Source organism: Phoenix dactylifera, unplaced genomic scaffold (genome assembly GCF_009389715.1).
Source record: "Phoenix dactylifera cultivar Barhee BC4 unplaced genomic scaffold, palm_55x_up_171113_PBpolish2nd_filt_p 000277F, whole genome shotgun sequence".
In the NCBI taxonomy this organism is placed as follows: Eukaryota; Viridiplantae; Streptophyta; class Magnoliopsida; order Arecales; family Arecaceae; genus Phoenix; species Phoenix dactylifera.
This window is the reverse complement of record NW_024067762.1, coordinates 675,001-687,574: the sequence shown is the minus strand read 5'-3', so window position 1 is coordinate 687,574 and position 12,574 is coordinate 675,001.

Genomic DNA, 12,574 nt, shown 5'->3' with positions numbered 1-12,574 from the left:
AACTGTCCAACAGAAATCAGATTCCTCTGCAGTTGAGGTACGTGCCGTACGTCCTCAAGCTCAAGTGAAGATCCAGAAACCAACTTCACTTCCGCGCTTCCCCTTCCTTGTATGGTGCAAGGCTCTCCATCCCCTAGGTAGACTTTGCCAAAGTCTCCCTTCTCATATCCTCCAAGAAGCTTCCGTTGGGATGTAGCATGGAAAGACGCGCCCGAGTCTATCACCCAAGACTCGTCACAGGTAGACAAAGATAGAACGAGGGCATCCATATCACCGTCTTCAGCAAGATTTGCCAGATCCTTGTTGACTCCTTCGGTGTGGTCGCCTTGCTTCCCTTTAGGAGATTTGCAATCCCTCCTAAAGTGCCCCGTCTTCCCGCAGTTCCAACACTTCGCTCCCTTGTTCTGAGGTGCTCGAGACCTGCTGGATCTCGACTTCGAGTCGCTTTGAAATCGACCGTCCTTCTTTTGTCTTCCCCGGTCAGAGGTGTTTAGTGCACTTCCAGACGACTCCGTAGCTCCAGAAGATTTCCTTCTTGCTTCTTCACTCAGAAGCACTCCCACAACGTCATCAAAAATCAACTTCCCCGTTGCCGAAGAGTTGCTCACCGCCATCACCAGGCCCTCCCAGCTATCAGGCAATCCGGAGAGGATTAGCAATGCCCGAATCTCATCGTTAAAACTAATCTCCACTGACTCCAACTGGGCCGTGAGTCCATTGAACTCGTTGAGGTATTCTGCTACGCTGCCGCCATTTTTCATACGAAGATTAAACAACCTCTTCATGAGAAATACCTTGTTTGATGCTGAGGGTTTCTCGTACATCCGCGACAATGTTGCCATCAACTCCATCGTCGTCTTCTCGTTTTTGATGTTGAATGCCACTTGGGATGCAAGTGACAATCTGATGGTGCCGAGCGTCTTCCGATCGAGGACCTCCCAGTCTTCATCGGACATCTTCTCTGGTTTCTTTGCTCTACCTCCAAGAGGTAAATAGAGATCCTTCTGGTAAAGGTAATCTTCTATTTGCATCTTCCAAAACCCGAAGTTCGTGCCATTGAACTTCTCAATTCGCAACTTCCCTTCATCCGCCATTGCAGAATAACCAATAGCTCTGATACCAATTGTTGTCGGCACCCCACGCCGGAACCCACTCACACCAGCGCCGCCACTGACGTCGGACAAGCAAGAGAGATACAAACGGATAAGCACTCTCTCGCTCCCTCGACTCCGGACTCAAGGATCACCTCTTCGCTCCGCCTACGAAGGGCAAAAGATTACCCCGTGGTATCAGTAGGGTAAAACACTTGAGCACCGCAACGGATTATCAAAGATCAAAGAAAGAAGAAGGAAGAAAATAGCAAAGCAAACACAAAGATGTAACGAGGTTCGGCTACAAATAGCCTACGTCCTCCACCGCTCCAAATCTCAATAAGGATGAACTGATTACAGAGATAGCACACACCCGAACGATCACAAGCGATCGATCTACAAGAGATTCACACAGAATTCCCTTTGCACAAGAAGTAGGATCCCAATCCTCTTCTTCTCTAGAACCCTAGCCTCACAAACAAGAGTATCTCTCAAATATACGGCCAATCGCTATATCCCTAGGGCTCTCATGAGTCCTATATATAGTCTCAAGACCTTCAGATGATCATAGCCGTCGAAACGCCAACAAAACACCAAAAGAAAACTCATCCGTATGATTTCCGCGAGCTCGAGTCGACTCGGCTTTAGTTCGAGTCGACTCGGGCACGTCTGGACAACTTCCAGTATGACTGGCACGATCTCGAGTCGACTCCACTGTATCTCGAGTCGACTCGACGATGCTCCGAATCGACTCGACTGTAGTTCGAGTCGACTCTGACAGTCCAGACAGAAACATGATTTTTGCGGCTTTCTCCTCTCGGGTCGACTCGACTCTTCCCGAGTCGACTCGACTGTTCCCGAGTCGACTCGACTGTAACTCGAGTCGACTCCGACAGTCCACCAGACGGAACTATTCAGAATTGATTCTCCTTCAATTCTCTTCATCACTAAAGGTCTCCACATACCCCAACAGGGACGAAGCCGTGAGGGGTGGAAAGGGTGGTTCCACCCGGGGCGCCACAAAGTGGACCCACGGGAGCGGTCGACGATCTCCGATCCCCTGACAAACGATTCCTCGACTAAGGTCGGGATGCCCCGAGTGTCGACCGTAGAGAACCAGACTCCCTCGACCTCGGGAAGCGTCGCAGGTCGGTAGAGCGTGCCCAGACCCACCGACCTGACGAACGATCCCTCGACTAAGGTCGGGATGCCCCGAGGGTCGACCGCTGAGTTCCAAACTCCCTCGACCTCGGGACGAAGCCGTGAGGGGTGGAAAGGGTGGTTCCACCCGGGGCGCCACAAAGTGGACCCTCGGGAGCGGTCGACGATCCCCGATCCCCGAAGCGGACAATACTTTCTGAAGCAGAGCTCTGCCATTGAACTAGCGCGCACCCTACTTCGGTAGAGCGCCCACAGGCCCGCCGACCTGACACAAGACTCCTCGACTAAGGTTGGGGCGCCCCGGGGTCCGACCAGAGGGTCTCAAGCTCCCTCGACCTCGAAAAGAACTGTAGATCAATAAAGCCTCCCCAGATCCTCTCAACTTCGGTGGGTGTCGTCGGGTCCGTGAGAAGCCCGAGCCCCCTTACAAGTCAAAATGACTCCGGAGGACGACGAGGAAGGGAAGCAACCTACTCCGCCATGTGGAACACAACTCCGAGAATGCAAGAGGTACATCTAACTCGATGCCCTCCTTGTCAAATTTTATCTACATACCGCTAATCATCTAACGTTGGAGTCCTATCTCGCCCCAAAGTCGGGCTACTCCAATGGGTCGGCTTAAGACCGATCTCCTAACTACATTATGCATGCTCCGTTCGACAAGTCTCCACTCGTCAAGTCTCAACTTGAACAAAGTCTTCGTAAATTAGGGCCCAACTCGGCCCCCATACATAGACTCCGATGTCTAGCTGAGAAAGCGGTCCCGGCCGCGAGTGCACCAGCCGAACACAGACACTAAGGCGATCTTCAGAGATTCCAGCCTTACTCACTGAAATCTCGGCAGAGTCCGAGAACAATAACTATGAAAACCTTCGGCGATAATTTGACTATTAGCCCGCGCTCCCTACAAAGGACCCGGAAGTCAAGTTCGGAAACCCGACTAGACTCCCCCGAATAGCGGCACGAACAGACCTAGCCCGGTCCTACTCGAAGGGCTAAGGCCCGACCTCAATGCCTTGGGATTTCCCTAAAGGCCGAACGTGACGACTTTCGCGATTCTAAGATCCGAGTTATAGGACTTAGGAAAATTTTCTGGAAACCTAAGCTCGGAGCTCCCTTTGCTCGGAATGACTAAGATCTGAGAAGGCTAAGATATAACTCAGGAAAAGGGCAACTTCGTTAAGTAGCCCGAGAACTAAAATACAGAGTTAGAGGTCGTCGAGGCGGTTAGCTAAAACTCTAGCCTCATTCACGACAAGAAAGGGAAAGACGGGCACAAAATGACAAAAGTATTTTTCATTGACAAAGGGCCGGAAGGCCAATTACAAAATTGGAGGTCGGCCATTCAAGAGCCGACCTCGGATACAATGAAAAAGAAAAAATACGCCAAGTCTTAAGCGGCGGCAGCAACATCCGCGGGGTCGTCCACGGTGATGGCCTCGGGACCTTCAGCCGGCACAGGCTCGGGGTCTTCTCCAACTGGCTTAGCACTTCCCAGATCATGCCATCCCCCTTCCCGTTTCAAGTCAGCACCTTTCTTTCTCCCTGACTTGTCTTGCCCACGCTTCTTTAGCATCTCTATCAGGGAAGGATCCATCTTCTCCACCTGTGCCTCCACAATCTCGTCCGCTGACATGAAAAAATGCGCCAAGCCTTAAGCGGCGGCAGCTACATCCGGGGGATCATCTGGCACTGTGATGACCTCGGGATCTTCAGCCGGCACAGGCTCGGGATCGGGGGCAGGGGCCTCGGGTGCCGCCTCCGGGACGTCGTCCGTCTCGGCCGCCGGTGCCGCCTCCGGGACGCCGTCCGTCTCGGCCGCCCTCGTCGAAGGCTCGGCGGGGTCTTGTTCGTACAATCCTGCCTCGGATGTCCAAATGGCAGGAAGGTCTTCCGTGTCGGACCCATAGCCCAAGTCCATCCTCGGACGGACCATCGAAAAGTCGTACTGGGGGCAGTACCGGATCACCTGCAGCCGGAAGTTCTCGAAACCTCGGAGAAACCCATCGACCGTCTCCTCCTCTAACATGTCGCGGAACTCCTGCGACCCCTTGAAGAGCTCCACGGCATGATCAGCTCGCTCCAGCGCCCTCCTCTCTCGGGCCTCGAGCTGCTCGATTCGGAGGCGGAAAACCCCGTCCTCATACTTGAGGCCCGCAACCTCGGATTGGACCTCCCCCAAGCGCGCCTCCGAGGCGCGCAAGGCCGACCTGGTTAGGGCATGAGCAGCCTTCTCCTCCTTGAGCCCCTCCGCCATAGCGAGGCGCTCGGCCTCGGTGGCCGCCCTCCGAGCCTCGGCCTCGGCCAACGCCGCCTCCAGCTCGGCGATCCTTTTCTTAGCCGGCTCCAATTGCCGGCTGACCCGCCGGGTCTCTTCCTGACATCCCCGGGCGATGAACACCAGGGAATCGAGCTCGTGAATATGCTGTAAAGAAAGAGACAAAATGATCGTGAGTTAAAAACATACGGATTCACTAACAACTTTAAGGAAATCAAGAAAAGGACTTACCCGGGCAGTGTTGCAGTAGGCACTGTCAACAATGTCCTCCAACGGAATGTTCCGGAACTCGGCCCGGTCCGCCGGAAGCATCGCACGCCGAAACACGACGCGTGCGACCTCAGCATCATGAATAGCCGAACTCCCCACAGGGATAGGGGAGTCCGGCTCATCCGACTCCTCTTCGAAGTACCTGGAGGAGCTCGGCGCGTCCGGCCTCGGGACCCTGGGGCCGCTTGCCTCAGGGCCCCTGGTCGGCTCGGGCCCCGGGCGCTGTGAGGAACCCGAAGCCGGGCCCTCCCGCTGGGAAACGGGGGCAGGGCAAGGAGGGGCCGACGGGCCCGCGTCGTCGACGACCCGCGCCCGCCACGGGTCGGCTGAGGAGGCCCCCGCCTCGGGGCCGCTCGTCTCGGCCGACGTAGAAGCGCCGGCCAGCCTCGCCTTCTTCCGAGGCTGGGGCATAGCTCCCCCGGCCTCGGCCTCCCGCCTCCTCAGGCGAGAAAAAAGCGACGTATTGCTGGTCGGCATATGGGGAATATCTGAAATCAAAAATATCATCAAGTGTTAGACCATTAGCAGTAAAAACAAAGGACAAAAAAAAAAGTAATGTAACTACCCTTACCCTCGGGGCGCGCCGAGCTCAGACCCACGCTCGCCAGGGCGTCCTCCCGTAGGAGCTCGGTCAGGTCGTAGCCCTTCCCGAGGGCTCGGAGAGAATCCAGGGTCCTCTGCTCCCTCCCCGAGGGCTCGGAGAGCTTGTTAACGGCCTTCAACCGAGGGTGTCCCCACCTCGGATTAAACCCCCACGGCGCCTCAGATGCCAGAAAGAAAAATTTCCCCTTCCACTCGTGTATAGAGGAAGGGGCCCCGCGGAAGAGCGACATACCGCCTCGGAAGGCAAAGTATAGCCACTCCGCATCCGCCGGGTTCTTCTTCAACAGAAAACACCGGCGGAAAATACTCACTGAAATCGGGACCCCATGACCAAGGCACAGAGACAGGAACCCGATGATGGTTCTCCACGAGTTCGGAGCGAGCTGTGCTGGGACGAGTTGGTACTCGACCAGCAAGTTGCTCACGAACTCGTGAACAGGGAACCGTAGGCCGGCCCAAAGCGTCTCGCGGTAAACCGCGATTCGACCTGGGGGCGGCGGCGTCACCCTGTCTTCCGGCCCCGCAGTTTCGAGACGAAACCCGGGCTGGAAGAAAAACCGGGAGCGGATTAACTCCAACTCCTCCCCTGACAGACTTGACCCTACCTCCTCCGGACCAAGACCCATTTCACAGGAGAGCGAAATAAAATTAAAAGCAGAGGATGAAAACTGGGAGGAAAAGAGAAGAGGAACCCTAGCAATCACAGGGTAGGGACCTACTGGACATCGCCGGAAATCGCTCCGGGCACCGACGGCGAGGTTCGGTGGAGGAAGGAAGCAAGGGAGGAAGACAACAAAAATAAGAGGCAGCCAAATAAAACCTTTAGGGCAAACTCGAGGGGTTTATATAGACCCCCTCGGCGGTCCAGATCGGCAGGGTCGGTTCCCATCCCCTGATCGGAATGCGCCACGTGTTGACCTCGGAGACCGAGGCACCGTATTCACTCCGGATCAATAAATCGGGTACGAAATCGAAGCCCTGTCCCATCGGACCTCGGGGCCTCATTATGGGTCCGCAGAATCGAATCGCCTTGAAGAACGAACGGACGGCACCTCCGCTCCCCTCATTTAATAAGGCCCTGGGGCACGTGGAGCGCTGACGTAGCCTTCACCTCGCCGGATCCATGATCCAGTAATACGAGATCGGAAGCGTCCAATCCTAGGTCATGCCGCGTGTCCGTTTTGAACCCCGTAACGGCACACTCATTCATGAGCGGAGAGTCTCGATTACGGGATCGAGGCGTCGCCTCGTCGAGCCCAAGGACCCTCATCATGGGTCCGCCGCACGAAGCGATCTTGGCGATCCAAGAGACGCCACCCCCGTTACACCCGCTCCGAGAAACGTAAAGACACGAGCTCCACCATAAGTTCGCTGAACAAAGCAACCTCGAAACGCCCGAGGGCGCGGGTCTCGCCATAAACACTCCGAGAAACACGAGGGCGCGGACGAGATTCGCCCCCCAACTTTAATGATAGACTTTACTTCCCACGTCCGAGCCCGCAAGCCGCTCGAACTCGGAAGTCGGGGGGTAGTGTTGGGGGAATAAGATTTTTCCCCCCAAGTGACACAAATGCCCCCAAGAAGCCGCACAATCGCCGACCCTGAACAGCCGAAGTCGGCGTCCGACCTCGGAACGCCCGACCTCAAGACATCCGACCTAGGAAAATCTTGATGCTCAAGGTCTACCCTTGTCAGCCACCTACTACGGCCGTACTCCTCCGAGGTCCAACTGAGGACCATACCCTGCCACTGCTTCAGCATTTATTGCGCATGGCCGCTGTAACCCTCCGGTTCACTCTACAATTAATGTGGATCTCCGGCTTACTCCACCATTAATGCGGATCTCCGGCTTACTCGACAATTAATGCGGATCTCCGGCTTACTCCACAATTAATGCGCATGGCTCCTGACATCTACGGATCCTCGGCTCTCCACGGCAAGTTAGCCCAGCAGAGTCTAGTCAACCATGATAAGTCCCCGATCTCGGCCATACCTCCGACACCGATGCAATAATTCGCCTGGCAGCGCCCCAATTCAGGTCGTACGATGACCTCACCGCCGACATCAATGTAATAATTCGCCTGACCGTGCGCCGACCTGGACAACATGCCAAGCCGTACTACGGCCTCGCCCCGTTACATCACAGGTACACCGACCCCCGCCTATAAAAGAGAACCTTGGCTTCTCAGGCGGGGAGGGGGGGGGGAAATTACACGCTCTACAAACACTTTATCTCCTCTTCAACACTATTTGCCCCCTCCCTGACTTGAGCGTCGGAGGGCCGGCGCCGGAAGATCCGGCCACCGGCTTGTTTGCAGGCACACCAAACGGAGGACGCCGCTCCCCGACGGATCGCTGCCCCACCGTGAGGACCCCCAGCTCCCTCTCTCCGGCCACCCCAAGCGGAGGACGCCGCCCGCCGACTGGTCGCCGCCCCGCCGTGGTGACCCGCTGCTCCCTCTCACTCGACCGAAGATTGCCCCCGGGTCCAATTTCCAGCAACAGCACTCTATATCTCTGACAAAAAAATTAACTTACATTTCCATGTATATATTTTTGGCCTTCTAGTCTACAAATCAAATATGCAGACAAAACTTTGTACTTGTCACTCATATTTGTAGCCTCATATGTACTATGAAGTAGTCTAATCTTGTACAAACTAGTTAACTGATGAGACAAAAAAAAAAAATCCTCAATTGCGTATGCTGGCCAATGAACATGGTTGTTAGCAAGGTATGTCATACCAGCCCTACAGACAGTACGAACCGATTCGAGCGAGGACCGGTACCAAATCCCATCCCATGTACCATAAGTTTTTATTAGAAAACTGGCCAATATGACTGCCGTACCGGTACAGAACCTGTATGGAGCCGGTATGGGTCTGGTATGTACCGGTCCGGACTGCCACTGGTACGCCGATCAGTACCGGTACGACGGACCTTAGTTGTTACTATATTAATATTAATATTTTTTTATAAAAATGTAAATGACTGAAAATGGATTTATCAAAATCATCTTTCCAACTAAACCAGTAGTATTGCTTCTTCAATGAAGAATATTGCAGCTAGACTAGATGTGAATTTGCCATCCTAATCTCATTAATGCAAATTTTCTAATATTAACATATCAACATACGTGCTCTTTCAAAAAGCAACACAATAAATGTGAATTTATGGGCACACATGTAAAAACTTATAGGCTCACCTTCATATCTTAATGAACATTTTGGTAGGGATGCAGATTTGTAACTAGCAGGAGCACCATGCAATGCACAAAAGCATCTAAATCAGTCTACATTTATTTAAACTTTTCTATTTACTTTGAATCTACTTCCCAAACCATGATTACAAGTAATCACCAGCTATCAGACACATGATTCCTTCCTTAGGAGGTGTAACTTCCTTCCTAAGTGCTGATTTTTTTTTTTTCCTTTTGGTTGTTATTTTTTTTATACATGATGCAAGAATACATCCAAGAAAGAAAACCAACAAACAAGAGATCTTCATTTGGAACAAATAAAAAATAATCACACATAAAATGGCCCAAGCAAAAACGTGTCAATCCAGTCGGCCGTCCTATTATATGTAAGCATGGCGAACATGAAAACTAGAAAGCACCGCAATCTTCACAATGGAAACCAGAAACCACTGCAATTTTTTCTTAATATCCCAAGTTGATACTAGTTAGTATAGTTCTCCAAACCTTTTGGGAGATATTCTTCTCACCACCGTTGACCCTCTGACCCATTATACTCTTAAATTGATCTTTGGGAAGCTGAACAGCATGCTACACGATGCAGATCAAATATGCCAGACCAGGATTCAGAAGAAATATAGATTAAATCAAGCAATGGTAGCAAAAAAAATTAGAGAGAAAAAACTAATTTATTTAGAAGAAAATAAAGACCGAAATAATAATTTTGGCTCCTCTCACGAAAATACCTTATGAGAACTCTTCTTTTACCTCAATTCACCTAACTCTTCCTATCTCTCTTTCTTTTTAATAAAACCACACACTCACTCCCATTAAAAGATGAAAACATCACTATCTCCTACTAAAAGATGAAAACATCAATTTTTTTCCATTAAAAAATAAACTCTAGCATATTGAGCCTAAGGCTCAACATCACTAACATGGACCAGTACTTACAAACAAATATCCTAGTAAGACTTGGACTTGATAATGAATCTCAATAAAGAAAATCATGGCATGGAGGCACCTAAGTGAAATTAGCTATTCTTTTTTTGCATGAATCAACTGTTGGATCACCTACCACATAGATCTCAAAGTGCCAACGATGGATTCGCTCAAAGAAAGATGAATCCTTCTTTTGCATGAAAGGTACAACCCTATCCCGAGGGCTAGGCTCAAATACCTCCATGAGGATCTATTCCAAGCTCGTTTCCTTCCTCAAGAAAGCCTAATCCCTCGCCGGCACCACCATCGCCTCCTCCTCTTCCACCACCATAGCTGCTGCTGCCTAGCCTCCCCTCAAGGCTTTCTTGACATCTAACATGGATGATTCTGCCACTGTACCCAAGCCCCTCTACACTTGCCTCTGCATCACCGGCAGCAACCTTGCCACCCACATAGCAGCGATCTACGCCCCTCACATCAAGCTCAAACCCATCATGTTCAAGGGCTAGATGGTTAATGACATTGCCGCCAGTGTCGAGCTCATCACCCCCTCTAATGTCAAGAACTTCCCTGAAATTCCTAAGGGCATCCTCGGCTTCAAGCTCATGGACTGCTACCATGCTTAGTCCCATTGCTTTAGCACCCGCATCCTCTCCAAAACCATCATCTCCGTCGACCTTGCTGTCCGTTGCTTCCACGTTTGCTTCTCTGCTGCACCTCATCTTCACTAACAATGTTGTCGTCCTAAAACACGCGATCCGGTCACTATACCGTGTTTTCGGTTACTAATATGAAATTTATGACCGGAGCTCCCGTCACTGAATTGGTTACAAAAACACTTATCACTAAAATCTCAGTGACGGCGGCGATTTCCGTCACTAAACTCCGTGACAGAACCGTCGTCGCTAAACCGTTACAAATCCAAAAATTAAATATTTAAATAATTACATATTTTCCGTCACTAACCAGTCACTGAGTTAGTGACGAAGGTAACTTGGTCACTGATTTTGTCACAGAATTCAGTCATAAGTTTGGTCACTGATCTGTCATAACCTTCAGTGACAGATTTAGTCGTCACAGACATGATTACAAATTTTGTCACTAAATTTATCATTAATCTCGTCACTGACCTAGTGACAAGGTTACCGTCACTAATTCGTCACAACTCACTGAGCAAAATCAAGTTTTAGTAACCAAAATCCTGTCACTAAGTTTATGGCTGCTCGTCATAATACTTGGTAAACAATTCAATAACCAAATTTGGTCACTGATTACATTCCAATAACCTGGTACATCTGGTACATTGGTTGGCTACTAATAATAATAATAATATCATTAATAGTAAAGGCATTCAATATTACGCAAAAGTCATTTAACATGTCATTCAAAATAGGCATCAACATGTCCTAAATCCATCAAAATTTAAGTCCAAAAGTATGTCATAGAGATCAACAGAGATTTTATTCCTCCTAAGAATGCAAAGACCTATCATCTAAGTCAAAAGTAATCATAATGAAGCATGATCAGCAGAACCAGAATCACCATTACTCCCCTGATCTGCATGCCTTGGTCCAAAGCCAATATCTTCTCTCATCTTTTGAAGAACCTCCTCTTGCTATATTTTCTTTTCGTGCTCAAGAATACCTAGAAGGTCTTCATGCATGTACAGCTCTGGAGCTTGACTTGTAGAGGTGGAAGAGGATGATAATTGCCCAATAATTCCAATGAGATCCTCCAGGGGACTAAAGCCATAGACATGGTTATGAGTTGGGACACCAGTTGCCTCAAACCACAAGTCATAATCACATGGTGGAGTGATGAGAATGCAAAATGTCATATTTTTCTTTCTTAATGTTTAGTCTTTTATACTTATTTTGTGCCTAAATATACTCATTATTCTTATATTTTGATTTAGGATGCAAATGGAAGCGTTAAGTACAAAACGAAGCTAATTGGATGATTTTGGACAGTTTCGATATTGCTTCGTAATTTAAGCATAACTTTTTCATCCGAGCTCTGATTGAGATGATTCAAGATGCTGTGGAAAGCCAAGAAAACGCTCTACAACTTTCATGTTTTGAGTTTTGATAGATACTGACTTTATCAAGGTCAAAATTGATCTCAAAGTTGCTGCACGTCCTTAGCCTGCAATACGTGGATTTGACTCGGTCAATTTTCAGAAGTTTCCAGATTTGATGCACGAAAATCCTAGCTGGAAACACCACTTTCCCAGTTATATTAGGACTTTATTTTATTTTTCGTAATTAGTCAGATTTGAATATTTGTTAGGAGATTTTTTTGGAAGGGATAAAGGTGAAAGAAAGGGGGCTGAAAAGGGGGCTCTTTCTCTTTTCTCTTGGAGGACTCCTCTTTCTCTTTTCTCCTTGGAAGTTTGCATCCATGGCTCTGCGTGGCTAAAGCTTTTATTGGTCTAAGAAAACAGAAGCCTCGGAATCAATAAAACTGTGAGATCTGAATTTGTTTTCATTGTTCAATTCATGCTTTGATGTCGAATGTCCTTCTGTGCATATTTTCATGATTATTTTCGTTTAATGACTAGGAGGCCTACTAGTTTATTATTCGTTGCAATCTACTGCTAGGTTAGATATCAAATCCGTAATTGTTTGATTCCTCTAATCTGTGAAGCAACTAAGATCTAATAATTTGCTGCATTAGAAATTTTCAGATCTTAGGAAGAATACTCGGCTAAATCAAATGCAACCGCTTGTGTTTGTGTTGTTTAGTTTCATCGATCTCTCTAATTCTTAAGGCTGCTACTAAATTAAACCTTTAGCGCTTGTCTTGGGTTGTTTAGTAGTTAGGGTTAATTAGATCGCTTGTTTTTAATTAACTACAACTAAGAAGAGATAGAAAAATATTTCTATCGGTGGACATTCAAAGTGCAAATTGATATCTTTGCATCAATGATCAGTTGTAAAATTCCGATGGTGGATGTTGACTTAGACCAAGATTTGTTCTTTTGATTGATTTCAATACTTAAATCTGAATTCTTCTTTAGTTGTTTTATTATTTT